The sequence below is a fragment of the Streptopelia decaocto genome, assembly GCF_964273445.1.
Source record: "Streptopelia decaocto genome assembly, contig: HAP1_SCAFFOLD_65, whole genome shotgun sequence".
NCBI lineage: Eukaryota > Metazoa > Chordata > Aves > Columbiformes > Columbidae > Streptopelia > Streptopelia decaocto.
In genome coordinates, this window is record NW_028115796.1 from 359772 (window position 1) to 375058 (window position 15287).

General features: G+C 51.2%; 1 pseudogene across 1 annotated transcript; it reads left to right on the forward strand.

Moving 5' to 3' along the window:
- Positions 1-2654: 2654 nt before the first annotated feature.
- LOC309452591 (olfactory receptor 14A16-like) lies at positions 2655-3697 on the forward strand (annotated as a pseudogene). The gene has a single exon. The product of its transcript is annotated as an olfactory receptor 14A16-like (transcript).
- Positions 3698-15287: the final 11590 nt, after the last annotated feature.

Sequence of the window (15287 nt, forward strand, 5' to 3'; positions counted from 1 at the left end):
TCCCAGTTTGGAGAAGCAGGGAGGAACAGGAGAGTGCAGGGCTGTGCCAAGGCAGGTTCAGCACCTTGTGCACATGGTGTGGGGTGCTGAGGGACCTGGGCTGCTTTGGCCTAGCAGCGCTGGGGAGGCTGCAGCAGTGCAGGAGTAGCCTGAGAGTGCTTGAAGGGCGGTTTCAGAGGTGGTGGAGGTTTCTGCATAGTGGGAAAGAGCATGAGAAAGAAATAATGGCCCAAAGTGCAGCTGGGGAGGTCCAGGCTGGACATGAGCAGAAAGGAATGCGATGGAAGGGCAGTGCTGTGGGGGAGCAGGTCAGCAGAGGGAGTCTGCATCAGCCCAAGGCTTTGTGCTTCAAGGAGCAGCTGGGGAGGATGGAGAGATCTCAGCAAAGGAAGGAAGGTGCTCAGACAAGAGCAAGGTGGGGCAGCAGGGGGGATGTCTCCAGCCTGCAGGGACAGAGGTGCAGGGGATGCCACAGCATAGGACAGGCTGTCGTGGAGATGATCATGGGATTTAAAGGGGCTGAAAGCCCCACCAGACACGAGCTCCTTCTGCCCTTGGCTATGGCTGTTGTCTGCACCTCTGATGCCTGTGAGGAGACACCTTGTCCTTGCAGCACAGGGGCCTCATGGCCTCCTTGTCCCCAGCCAGGAAGCTGGGAGGTGTGGGACCGTAGTCCTACCTTTGGCCTTGCACAGCCTCACATCACACTGTCCCAGGAAGGGCCCTGGGCAACATGGGAGGGACAGGATCTGACTTCCCAGGGCTGGGGTTCAGGGCCTGGCCCTTTGTCTAATGAAACACATCCAGGTTTACTCAGCATCAGAGAGACATTTACTTTGCTTCTCCTGACCTGTCATCTCTACCTCCAATTTTCTTCTCTGACCAGACACCTGGGATGGTTTCTCAGCTGTGTCCCTCAGTGGGACCCATTAACGTTACAAGAAACTTTGGAGTTTGAACCTGACTTTGATTTCTTCAGAGGTTTCATCACCTTCCTCCAGGGTCTGAGGTCCATGGACTCAGCAACAAACCCACCAGAGGGGTCATTAAAGCGCCTTGGGCTGCTCCTGTGCTGCTGAGCTGGGCTGGGCTCCTGGGACACAGGGAGCTCATGGCAGCGGCAGCGCTGCAGAGAGACAGCTCTGCCCAGGAGCAGCTCCTCTGCACATGCAGCAGGGCTGAGGGCTCTGCCTGGGGATCTCAGCAGACGAGCAAGGCAGAGAGAGATTAAAGGTGGTCAGGACTGGGAGGATGACTGAGAGCTCACTGGAGGAGAAACCTTTGCAGCCCTTGCCATGGTAAGTCTCTGGTGCAGGGCAGTGCAGCTGTAGCTCCTGGAGGCATCTCCTAAAACTGGCACAGGCACAGCTTGTGGGATCTGTAAGGACGGGGCTCTTGTCAGGCCATGTTGAACACTGTGAAGCCGGGTGAGCACCCAGGGGTGCCCAGGGCTGTCCTGCAGAGCAGGGTCCCTGCACCCCAGGGCTGTGCCGGGCAGGGTCTCTGCCGCCTGCCAGGGTCAGCGCTCAGCCTGCCCGGGAGATCCCATGGCAGCAGCTGTGGGTGGAAGGAGCGACCCCCGGCAGGGCAGGCAGGGAGCTTGTGGGGTTGAAGGGGGCTGTGTAGGTCAGGGCTGCTCAGAGCTCCAGATCAACCCCACAGACATGGCAGAGGGTCCTTCAGAACAAGGACATCAATACAGGAACAGCCAGAAGGGAAGCAGTGTGTGCTTTCAGTTTTCCACTCTTGGTTGTCTGGGTGTGCAGTGGGAGATGGGGATTTATTTCTCTCTTTGGAGAAGACACTGAGACCCCAGTTCTCGTTAGGACGTGTCTGAGCTGCTCCTGAGCCCCTGCACACACAGAGCTGCCCCTGCGCAGTGCCAGGAGGTGTGAGCAGGACAGACTGTGCACACAGCGGGTGGGACGGGGTCTGTGACACTGACAGGGAGCAGACTCAGGGACAGAGACACAGCTGCAGGCAGCAAAGACGTGGGCAGGGAGAGGGAGCTACAACCTGAAATGCTTGAGACAGGATTCAGGACCCCCTGTCATCCCCTGCAGTGCAGACACATTTCCCAGTGCAACCCCTGGTCTCCTCTCCTCCCCAGCAGACCCTCTGCCCCGAAGTCCAGGTCACGAGTCTCCACCTCAGCAGCTGGACCTCCAGGTGAAGGGTTCCTGCAACGTGGTACTCAAAAAAGGTGCTAAAAGTACTTGCTTCACAGTGTCATTATGTGAGTGGCAACAGCACAGCCGGGTAAGGAGAAGGTTCCACAGCATGCCCGTCTGCCTTTCTGTCCTTGCTTTATTTTCTGGTAGCACTGCAGTGTCCTTCCCTGTTTCTCCACCTGTCCCTGGTGCTCTTGCTCTCTGGGGTTGGGGTGGCACTGTGGGTCAGTTTTTGTTCTGACACCAACACAGGGGGTCTTGACCCAGAGGTGTGTTCATGGTATCTAGATGCCCAAGCTGCATTTTAAGCTGTGATGAACTGCTATTCAAACTTAGTAGAAAGAGAGAATGAGCGGAAACCTCCCTTCCATCAGGGAGGGGGTTTTTCATGAGAAACAGCATGTTTATTTTCCTCAGAGACGTCACTCCTAACATGTAACTGTCTTTCCTCCTTGCACAGGTCCTCGTGCCCACAGGCAGCCAATGTCCAACAGCAGCTCCATCACCCAGTTCCTCCTCCTGCTGTTCGCAGACACACGGGAGCTGCAGCTCTTGCACTTCTGGCTCTTCCTGGGCATCTACCTGGCTGCCCTCCTGGGCAACGGCCTCATCATCACCACCATAGCCTGGGACCAGCACCTCCACACCCCCATGTACTTCTTCCTGCTCAACCTCGCCCTCCTCGACCTGGGCTGCATCTCCACCACTGTCCCCAAGTCCATGGCCAACTCTCTGTGGGATACCAGGGTCATTTCCTATGCAGGATGTGCTACACAACTCTTTCTATTTTTCTTTTTAGCTTCAGCAGAGTTTTATCTCCTCACTATCATGTCCTACGACCGCTACGTTGCCATCTGCAAACCCCTGCACTACGGGACCCTCCTGGGCAGCAGAGCTTGTGTCCACATGGCAGCAGCTGCCTGGGCCACTGGGTTTCTCACTGCTCTGCTGCACACAGCCAATACATTTTCACTGCCCCTGTGCAAGGGCAATGCCCTGGACCAGTTCTTCTGTGAAATCCCCCAGATCCTCAAGCTCTCCTGCTCACACTCCTACCTCAGGGAACTTGGGCTTATGGTGGTCAGTGCCTGTTTATCTTTTATGTGTTTTGTTTTCATTCTTTTCTCCTATGTGCAGATCTTCAGGGCCGTGCTGAGGATCCCCTCTGAGCAGGGACGGCACAAAGCCTTTTCCACCTGCCTCCCCCACCTGGCCGTGGTCTCCCTGTTTGTCAGCACTGCCATGTCTGCCTACCTGAAGCCCCCCTCCATCTCCTCCCCATTCCTGGATCTGGTGGTGTCTGTTCTGTACTCAGTGGTGCCTCCAGCAGTGAACCCCCTCATCTACAGCATGAGGAACCAGGAGCTCAAGGATGCCCTCTGGAAACAAATGACTGGATTTCTTCTGAAGCTATAAACTGTCTCTGTCTTCTATATAAGAGTTACAATCTAACTCCTTGCAGGATCATTATGTGTGCAGTTTTTTCTGTCTCTAGTTGTGGTTTTGTTATTATGATAATATTTTAATTCCCTTTGTAATTCACTGCCTGCTTTTGTTTTCACACTGAGTGTCTGTGTCAGTGAGGAATTGTGCTCTCTGTGTTTAAGGAAAATAAAGGGTCCTTCACCAAATTTTTTAGTTGACATCCTTTCAACAAAACCTTTCTAGAGCTGCAAGGACAGTTCCTGTGTGCATGGATGGAAGGGAAAAAAGTCCAGCAATGCAGCTCTGCCAGGGAGCACCAGCGCTTGTTCTTTCAGAGCTGTTCTGGTTCCACTCCACACTCTCCTTCTCATCCCTTGTGTTGGTGCAAGGCCTGAGTGCTCTGGCAGCTTTGTCACGGTCCTGCTGTGTGTCAGTCCTGTGAGCGCAGGCAGGGACAGGCAATGGGTGCTTGTGTCACAGAGCTGGACTCACAACAGCCTTTCCAGATAGAAAGGTGATCTCATCAGGGCAGGGTGTGAAGGTTTAGCTCTTCTTACAAAGATGCTCTCAAGAACGTGCCCAGAAAAGTGACCACAGATTAAACACCAGTGTACAGCTGAACAGTGTGTGTGTGCAGGGCTGGCACACAGCAGTGTCCTCTCACAGCCAGGCTCCTGCCAGAGACCTGCAGGACCAGCAGAGCAGGGGCTGGGCTGTGCCCCTGTGCACTGGACACCCCACAGAAGCTGCCCCAGGGCATCGTCATGGACTGGCCCCTCACAACCACCATTTCTAGCTCTGGCCTCTCTCCCCAGCTCACAGAGGTTGCTCTTCCTTCCATGGAGGCACACTGAATGAGCAGATCAGCAATCCATGTTTGCATCGTACAAATGAGATGTGAGCACGCACATCATGTATGTGAGGTGAGATGAGCCCAAGTGAGCATAAACAGCATCAGCTATTCCTGATATTTCCATGAAGAGAGTTCAGTGGGACAGACAATGTCTCGAGGTCACTTCATGTTGGCAGAAACATCCTATGGGAAACCACCTGAATGCAACACTGGGTTGTGCATCCTCCAACTGTGATCCCCGTGTCCATTTCTCATGACATGGGACATCTCAGATGAGTGCAGAGCAGGTGACACACCACAAAGCTGAGGTGCCTCCCATCCTTTGGGAGTGGCAACAGGAGGCCAGAGAGAAACTGAGACTACGGCCTCTATGCGTAAAAGGGACAGACTCTGTCTCTGAACATCCCTGGGTACAGAAGCAGTCCACGAGGCCAGCTCAGACATGGACGCCTGACAGAACCTGACATTTCTGTGTGTGACTCCAGGAACAAACCCCACTGCCCCAGTGAGACTGATCTCAGCTTCCTTGGACAGGATCATTGCCAGGGCTCCAGTCTGCTCTTTCACCCTTGCCTGGGATTCTGGATTGTGCTCTCATAAGAAACAGGGTAATTAAGGAGGTTCTGGGCTCCTTGGAAAAGGCAGAAATCAAAACCATATTCAAGAAAGGCAAGCAAAGGCATTGGGAGCCTGGTCAGCCTTTCTCTGTCCCTGGGAAGGGATTGGACATGTCCTCCTGTAGAATGCGATTTTAACTCTTTTGACGGTGATGCAAAGATGGGTCAAGGCCTTGAACAGGACAGTGTTCACCCAGCCTTGAGCAGGAAAGTGAGACAAGATGAGTGAGACAAGGACTCTCTTCAAGCAAGGCAAGGAAGTGAGATGGGTATCTACAGCCTGTAGGAAAAGAGGGGCAGGTGTAGGACTATGTAGAGCATGGTTCAGTCTTGGTCAGGCCCTGGGTGCTAAGGAGGGGGATGGATGGGTGTGGTATTATGAGGTCAGTTGTGTCTCAGACACTCATAATCCAGGCAGAATCATGTGGCTGTGAAGGGGACAGTGAGGCCAGTTCTGTCTCTGGAGGTGACAGCCCAGCAGCAGGGACATGGCTGGGAAAGAACCTCAGCCTAAGTATGACAGATCCTACCCAGGAAGAGCCCTTGGAGACAGGTTGTCACATCCATCCCACCTGAGAACATGACGGGACAGCAGCAGGGACATGGTCATGTGAATCAGAGAAGCTGAAAGGCCAGCAGCACTCATGGGATTTAGGAGATCATGGTGAGGTTACTTCTCTCTGGTCAAGTGCAAGACCACATGGAGAATAACAGGTTGGGATCTCTGCGTGATGGGCAGTTTCTGAGGCGGTAAAGCTTCCAAAGTAGTGGGAAAAAGCAGCAGAGAAAAAAAAAACAAAGCCACCAAGTGCAGATTGGAAAGTGGAGACTGTTTATCAGGAGTAAGAAATGTCACTGGAAGGGCAGTGCTGTGGGGCAAGAGGTGACCCAGAGGGAGCTGGATCAGCCCATGGTTTATGTTCCAAAGAGCAGCCAGTGAGGGTGCAGACACATCAGTGAAGGTGCAGAAATGCTGGGGTGAGAGCAGGTGGGGAAGCGAGATGGGTGTCTGCAGCCTGCAGGGAAAGAGGGGCAGGGGTAGCACCGTGTAGAACAGCCTGTGGTGGAGATGGGAAAGGGCGCTGTAAGGCTGGGAGGGACCCACAGGACCCAGGTCTGTGTCCCCTTGGCCATGGCAGTTGTCTCTGCCACTGAGGCCCAGGAGAAGACATGATGTCCTCATGGCACTGGGGCCTCATTGCCTTCTTGCAGCCCCATGGGGAAGCTGGAAGTTGTTGTACCAGTGTTGTCCTTCCCTGGGCCTTGCACACCCACATCCCACAGTCCCAGGAAGAGCCCTGAGCCATGTGTTTACATCTCATGTGTACAATGAAAACATGGACTTTTGACCTAGTGTTTCACAGAATCATAGAATGTCCTGAGTTGGAAGGACCCACAAGGATCATCAAATCCAACTCCTGTCCCTGCACAGGACACCCCACAGGTCACCCCGTGTGTCTGAGGACGGTGTCCAGTCTCTCCTTGAACACTGTCAGGTTGGGGCCGTGACACCTCCCTGGGGAGCCTGTTCAGTGTCCAGCACCTCTGGGGGAAGAACCTTTTCCTCATGTCCAACCTGACCCTCCCCTGGCACATCTTCTTGTCATTGAGTGGAGCAGGAATTTCAAGGATGTTTGAGGAGGTGCCTTTAAGATTTCACAAGTCTATGTTCTATAAAGACAGAGGTTCAACTTGTGAAGCACACAAGGCTAAACCTAAATTAGTGTGATTTGTGTTTTCTAAACTCGGTACAGTCACTTAAGTGTATTTACAAATCTCCTTCTTGCCAATCTTCCCTTATATTCCCACACCTACAATTAGTGTCATGCTCAGTATAAAGCTGGAGCTGACATTTCTGGCTGGTTACTTCCGTTAGTTCAGATTTGCCAGGTACTTTGGTTAGTTTAGTTTGAAAGTTCCATTCTGTTGGGAGTTTTGAGTGAGTTTTTTGCTGTTCTGCCATTTTGCAGTTGGCCCTTGGGCCTTTTTGCTCTGACTTGCTGGGATTGGTTGTTTGGGACCAAGGTGCTCCTTTCTCCAGGACTGGCTGTTCCGTGTGACTGGAGTTACATGATGGATTGCACTGAGTATATTTTCTTAATTTAATTTAGTTTGATTTTTTATATTTCATTTTAGTTTTTAAATTTCATTTCATTTAATTATATACATAGTAGTAGTAGTATATTATACTATTTTTATTGTCTTATTAAAATGCTATTTCTGAACCCATGGGTTTCTCCATTCCCTTCGGTTATCTTCCATATCGCACTTAATAGGTTGGGGGAGTACGTGAGAGCAGTTATTGTGGTCTTAGTTGCTGGTTGGGGTAGAACATTGAGAGGGAAGGATAGTAGTGGCTCAAGAACTCTTGAAAATCACTTTCCAAGATGATGGCACTTTTTTTTTTTTTTTTTTTTGTAGTGGGAAACAGCATGAGAAAGGAAAGCCATCAGAAACTGCAGCTCTGGAGGTCCAGAGTGGAGCTCAGGATAAAGAATTGTCATTCTGAGCGCAGTGCTGTGGTCATTCAGAGGGACTCTGGATCAGGCATGGCTTTGTGTTTCCAGAAACAGCTGGTGAGGATGGAGAGACAGAAGCACAGGTGGGGACACACTGGGGTGAGAACAAGGTGGGGAAGCGCACGGGGTGTCTGCAGCCTGTGGGGAAACAGCCACAGGCCTGGGACAGTGCAGGATGGACTGTGGTGGACATGGCCTAGGGCGCTGGCAAGGCTGGATGCCCCTGAAAGAGCCAAGGTCTTTGTCCCCTTGGCTATGGCTGATGTCCCTGCCAGCAAGGTCTAAGAGGAGACACATGGTTGTCATGGCCATGGCACCCCATTGCCTCCTTGCACCCCCAGGGAGTGTCACACCATTGTCCTGCACTGGGCATCGCACTCCCCACAGTCCCAGGAAGAGCCCTGAGCCACACGTGAGGGACAGGATCTCCCTTCCTAGGGGCAGGGCCTCAAGGCTTGGCCATTGTCCTTCATCAGACAAACCAAGGGTTTTCTCAGCATCAGAGCTGCTGCACTTTGCCTTTGCCTGATGCAATCACTGCCTCCAATTATCTGCTCTAACGAGTCCCTGGGGAGGCCTTTCAGTAACAGCCCTCAGTGGGGCCCATTAATGCTTCAAGGTATTTTGGAGTTTGCTTCTGACTTGGACTTCTTGAGCAGATTCTTCAGTGTGTCCTTGGTATCTGAGGTTCATGGACTCAGCACCAAATACACCATGGGGCTCATTAAAACACAGAAAGTCCTAATGAGTGATGTTTCTTTCTCTAATTTTCTTCAAATCTTCAAGCCTTGTAGAACTAACTGGAGAGGTTTCAATGGGACACTTGCTGATGAAGGTTTCGAAGAAGATTTCATAAAGGAGGGTTTTTCTTTCAAGGGTATTTTCTGTCATTTTTCAGTGTATAGAAGAAGTTACAGCAGCATTCTACACTGGACACTAATCCAGAGGGTCTCCTGAAGACATCTGGACAGGCAGGAGAACAGTCCCTTGAGGCTGGACACTGTATGGACAACCTGACTCCTCACACCCACCCCCAGTCTGCCGGTTCCCTCATTGGCCACCAGAGATTGCATCACTTTTCCTACATCAGACTTCTCCACTGAGCTCTGCAGGAGATGCTGCAGCTCCTGTGCACCAGCTCCACCTGCTCTCCTGTGCAAACACTGCACAGTTCAATAAACAGCAAAACACTCTCCTCAGCTGTGTGTGTAAGCTGGATCTGATGAGGTCCAGCATCCACAAGGGACACCCCCACAAGAACTGGTTTAGACAGAGAGATAGGAAAGGATAGAAATAAACACAATGAACGTGTTGACTGCCATGTTAATTAGAGCTCTGAAGAATGGGGCAAGTTTGTAACTCCCTGAAGCTCAAAGCAGAAACCAGACAGTTGAGAGGCCACTGAACGACCAAACAGCGAGTGGAGGAGAAAACTGGGAGCACTGGGAAGGGCAAACGTCCAGACAGTGCTGGAAAGTTGTCCTTGGACAGGGACATTTAATTAGGAGAGGTGGGAACTCCTGAATGACGAGGGAGATGAAATACTAGAGTGTTGGTAATAGAAGTACAGGGGAAGACCAGTATTTCCTCTCCTACCCTTGGTGCACTTCCCCATAATTCACTTTTTGGCTTTTTTTCTTTTAAATTTTAATATGTTAAAAAAACAACTAAACAAAGATCTCCAATCGAACAAACAAACCAACCAAACAAAGGAAACAAAATCCCCACAAAACCAAAGCAAAAAAACCCTCAAACCAATTAAACAACAAACAAAACCAACAACAAAACAGCAACAAAACCAACAAAACAAACCAGAAACAAGAACAACAACAAGAAAGTGCACATTTCGAGACAAACATGAGTCATCAATTTTCTCACCATAAACAGCCAGTGCCATTTTAGGGCCCCAGTGTACCTGAGGGGCTGGCCTGGGATTGGCATCTATCACACAGGACCTGGGGAGACCAGAGCACCTTGCAGTGCAGGTGGAGCCTGGGCAGGGGTTCCCAGGGCATCTACACTGGCACCAGGTGTTTGTGTCCCTGGAGCTGAAGACATTTGTGTCCTAAATCCATGCCCAGTTCTGGAAAACTATTTCCTTTTCAAAGAAAAGAAACTCCCCTACAAGGACCTTAAAATAAACTAACTAAATAAATAAATAATTTTTGACACCATCCTCTGCTTTGGATCTTTGTCTTCAGTTATTCTTATTTTAATTTTCATTGACATCAACTGACATCTGATGCACCTGCAGGCATGAAGCCAAGAGAATTTTGTGTCTTGCACAGCGCCCCATGACCTCTGAACCTTCCCTGCCCAGGACTCCTCACACTTTGCCCAGAGCGAGTCACACTGAGGTGTTGGCTGGTTCACTGGCTGAGATGTTGGTTTAGATGGTCACCTACAGCACAGGTGGATCCTGTTCCATCATCGCCTGCTCTGCTTCAGTTAGAAACAGAGCCCAACATCACAATGGGATCATGAGAGAACTGAGGTTGAAGGGACCTCAGGAGTCTGCAGTCCAACCTGTCACAAACTGGGTCACACCAAGGTGTTCAAGCCTTGATTCAATCAGAGCTTTAGCAGGACTAGAGAAGTGATCATCCCTTTGTACTGGGCACTGGTGAGGCTGCACCTTGAATCATGGGGTCAGTTTTAGGCCCCTCATGGCAAGGAAGACATCGAGGTGCTGGAGAGAGTTCAGAGGAGGGTAACAAGGCTGGTGAAGGGTCTGGAGCACCAGTCTTATGAGCAGCGGTTGAGGGAGCTGGGGCTGTTCAGCCTTGAGAATAGGAGGCTGAGGGAGCTGCTGGTTCCTCATACTGTAGATGAGGGGGTTCACTGCTGGAGGCTCCACTGAGTACAGAACAGACACCACCAGGTCCAGGGATGGGGAGGAGATGGACGGGGGCTTCAGTTAGGCAAACATGACAGTGCTGAAAAACAGGGAGACCACGGCCAGGTGAGGGAGGCAGGTGGAAAAGGCTTTGTGCCGTCCCTGCTCAGAGGGGATCCTCAGCACGGCCCTGAAGATCTGCACATAGGAGAAAAGAATGAAAACAAAACACCCAATTATTGCTAAGAGACTAACCACAAGGAGCTCAACTTCCCTGAGGCAGGAGTGTGAGCAGGAAAGCTTGAGGATCTGGGGGATTTCACAGAAGAACTGCCCCCTATTGTCTGAGGCTTAACAAAGCCAAGTGCTGGGTCCTACACTTGGGTCACAACAACCCCAGGCAGCGCTAGAGGCTCAGGGAGGAGTGGCTGTAAAGCTGCCTGGTGGAAAGGGATGTGCGGGTGTTGATCGATAGCTGGCTGAATATGAGCCAGAATGTTTCCAGGTGGCCAAAAAGACCAACAGCATCCGGGCTTGTATCAGCAATAGTGTGGCCAGCAGGACTAGAGAAGTGATTGTGCCACTGTGCTCAGCACTGGTGAGGCCGCATCTTGAATCCTGTGTTCAATTTTGGGCCCCTCATCTCAAGAAGGACATTGAGGTACTAGAGAGAGTGCAGAGGAGGCGACAAAGCTGCTGAGGGACTGGAGCACAAGTGTGATGAGGAGTGGTTGAAGGAGCTGGGGCTGTTCAGCCTGGAGGAGGCTGAGGGGAGACCTTCTCACTGTCCACAACTGCCTGAGAGGAGGTTGAACATGGAGGGTGTTGGTCTCTTCTCCCAAGTAGCAAGTGATAGGACAAGAGGAATTGGCCGCAATTTGCACCAGGGGAGGTTTAGATTGGATATGAGGAAAAAAGTATTTCCCGGAAAGGGTTGTCAGGCATTGGAACAGGCGGCCCAGGGCAGTGGGGGAGTCACCACCCCTGGAGGGGTTTAAAGGTGTTTAGACGAGGTTCTCAGGGACATGGTTTAGTGCGAGAGCTGGGCTATGGTTGGACTGAATGATCCCAAGGCTCTCTTCCTATCAGAGTATTCTATGATTCTATCATTCTGCCTCAGATGAGAGTCCACAAAGCCAACTCAGTTATGGACACCTGGCACAACCCTGACATTTCTGTGTGTGACTCTGGGAACAAACCCCCACTGACCTTGTGAGATTCACCTCAGTTGCCCTGTGATTCTGGATTGTGTTTTCAAAATGACAGCGCAATCGAGGAGGTCCTGACATCCGTCAAACCCATCTTCAAGAAAGGCAGGAAGGAGAATGGGGAGAATCACAGGCTGCTCAGCTTGTCTCTGTCCCTGGGAAGGTGATGGGACAAGTCCTCGTGCAGCCATCTGCAGGCACTTGAAGGACAAGAAAGAGACTTGTGAACCAAAATGGGCAGGGGAAAGACAGGCATGTTGTGTGTATGAAATTGTGCTATGCCTTGGACATGGTCTCTCGTGGTGTCCTTATAGACCGATTGATGCTGTTTGTGATGAAGAAGTGGATGCTTGGTGGGAAGTTCACTGAAACATCAAGCCCAAATAGCATCTGTGATGCAGTGTCCTCTGTGCAGTTAGTGTGTCATCCCCCAGCATTTGGGCCAAAACTGCTGAAGGTCTTTATTCTCCCTTCTGTGCTGTGATGGAGATGATGCAAAGCTGAGTGGAACCTTGAACAACCTCACCTGGTCACCCTGTTTTGGGAAGGAGAGTGAAACAAGATGTTCAGGGCTCTCTTCAAACCTAACTGACTCTATGATTCAATGAGCCTTTCCCCTGGACACGTATTTGAAGATAGAATATCTGCAGAAAAAAAAAAAAAAAAACAACACAATAACCAGCAGCTCAAAGATGCCCTGTCGAAAGTCTGATCTTAGTCTGTTACGAAGCAACAAACTGCCCATCTGCTTCTATATCAGATTTTTAATGAAACTAATTATAGGCCCAGCCTGTCATCTCTATAGTTTCTTGGTGGTGTTTATTAAATTGTGAAAATGCTGCCATCCCCTTTCAAAGTGCTTTTCTGCTTTACTTTTATAATCACTGGCCATGCTCTTTTGTATTTAAACACAAAGTAGTGACTCTTTTTCATGGGTTCCTTTCACGAAGGCCTGATTGGAGCTGCAGGGACAGTTCCTGTGTGCATGGGAGGAGGGGAGAAGAGCTGGAAGGGAGCACCAGTGCTTGTTCTTCCAGAGCTGTTCTGGTTCCACTCCCACACTCTCCTTCTCATCCCTGGTGTTGGTGCAAGGCCTGAGTGCTCTGGCAGCTTTGTCACGGTCCTGCTGTGTGTCAGTCCTGTGAGCGCAGGCAGGGACAGGCAATGGGCACTGCTGTGACAGAGCTGGCCCCAGAACAGCCTTTCCAGATAGAAAGGTGATCTCCTCAGGGCAGGGCCGGAAGGTTTGGCTCTTCTTCCAAACCTTCTCTCAAACATATGAGCAAGAAAGTGTCCCACAGTTGAAAACACCATTTTGCAGATAAACAGTCTGTGTGCAGAGCTGGCACACAGCAGTGTCCTCTCACAGCCAGGCTCCTGCCAGAGACCTGCAGGACCAGCAGAGCAGGGGCTGGGCTATGCCCCTGTGCACTGGACACCCCACAGAAGCTGCGCCAGGGCATCGTCATGGACTGGCCCCTCCATTTCCACAGCAGCTTGGAGAATTTGTTCCTGAATGAGTAGGTCAGAAGTCCGTGTCTGCATTGTACAGATGAGATGTGACCATGCACATCATGTATGTGAGGTGAGATGAACCCAGGTGAACACTAAGGACATCAGCTAATCCCGGGAGTTCCATGAAGGCCTGTGGGACAGACAGTGTCTCAAGATCACTTCACATGGGGAGTAACAGCCCACGGGAAACCACCCACTGGATCTTCTTCCTTGAACTGAGGTCCTTGTGTCCATTCCTCATGGCGTGGGACATCTCAGATGAGTGCAGAGCAGGTGACACACCACAGTGCTGAGGTGTCTCCCATCCCTTTGGAGTGGCAACAGGAGGCCAGAGAGAAACTGAGACTATGGCCCCTATGTGTAAAAGGGTCAGACTCTGAGCATGCATGAGTTCTCAGACCAACTCAGATATGGATGCCTGATGGAACCCTGGCATTTCTGTGTGTGACTCCAGGAACAAACCTCAGTGGCCCAGTGACATTCATCTCAGCTGCTGGGACGGCTCATTGCAAGTGCTCCTGTCTGCTACATCACCCTTGCCCGTGATTCTGGATTGTGCTTTCAAGAGTGACAGCAGAATCAGAGAAGTTCTGAGGTCCTTGGGGAAGGAAGATGTCAAGCCATCTTCAAGAAGGGCCTGAAGGAGGATTTGAAGAATTAAGGGCTGGTCAGCCTACCTCTGTCCCTGGGAGTGGGATAGGCAGCATCTTCCTGGACCAGTTTCTGGGAACCTGAAGGACAAGGAAGGCATTGCTGAACCGAAATGAGCAGAAAACCCACTGGGTCCCAAGAAATGCTCTGGACCCATTCCAGAGCTTTAGACCCCCAGGAAAGAACTCAGTGACAGTGCAGCCCAGCCAGTTGCATCTGTGTCCCTCACTGAGCAGCACAACCAGTGTGCAGTCACCCCATGGTTCTGCAGCCAACCTGCTCTGCATAGCATCAGTGCCAGGTTGGGGCCCTGTGGGGATGGGGCCAGGAGCACCAGAGAGAGAAAAATGCCGGTCCTTATGCTCTGGCACTTCAGTCCTGGTGCTCATCACATGTCCTTAAGACAAACTTATGCACCCCTCTTGTCAACCTTACCCCAAAAGTCTCCCCTAGACAAGGCTCCTGAGCTGGGGCCAAGCTGGAGAACTGGGGTCCAGTTGTGACCAGAAGAAGGGCAAGGCCTGTCCTGGGTCCTCTAAAGGGCTAGCAGCCTCTGTGATCTCCACCAGAAAAAGCAGCATGCAGGAAACTGGAGACCATCCCCCCCCAGCCCAGCTTGTTGCTGCATGAACAACCAGGAGAAACTGCCCGTGGACCCTCATTCCATACCCCAGCTCCTCCACCCCATAGAGGCAGTGCTCTCCCCGTTGGCACTGAGGTGGTTCCAGGGACCCAAGAGACACCTGTAGGAGGAGATGTTGGGTGGGGATATGGTGTCCTTCAGTGCTCCTCATGGTACCTCCTGCTGGGCTTTGTGCCACTGGTCACAACCCTCTGAGCCTGGATGTTCAGCCAGTTCTCAGTGGTGCTAAACAGGAACATGCCCATGAGCACATTGGGCTGCACTGGGAGGAGCGTGGCCACCCAGACAAGGGCAGTTATTGTCCATCGTGACTCAGCACTGGTGTGGTCACATCTGGAGCCGTGTGTCCCAGTGTGAGGTTCCCCATTCTGGAGGAACGGGAGGAGCTGTCGTGTGGCCAGAGAAAGTCTGGGTCATGTGTGGAGATGTTGAGAGACCCAAACTTCTTTAGCCTGCTGAAGGGGAGGCTGAGAAAACGTGCTGTTTCTACTGAAACTGGGTTAATTTTCTTCATCCATTTTGAACCTCTCTCTTTCATAGCCAGTACAGTCTTTTGTTTAGATTTACTATGCGAATAATGAGAGAATGCTGTTTCTTCCCTGGGATAGAGTTCGTTTTGTCTTTTAGCAGCTTTACAGTGTTTGCCATTTGCTATGAAAGGAATGTCAGAACTCACTGGTATCTTGGCTGTTGTCAAGGAAACCAAGGACATCTTTGACCATCCAGCTGTGGATGCAGATAGGCAGGAGGGGACACAAACAGGACAGCACCTGGATTGACATGCAGGCTGACCAATGAAATATTCCCTATCATTAGCGTCATGTTCAGTCTAAAGCTGGAGCCGGCTTT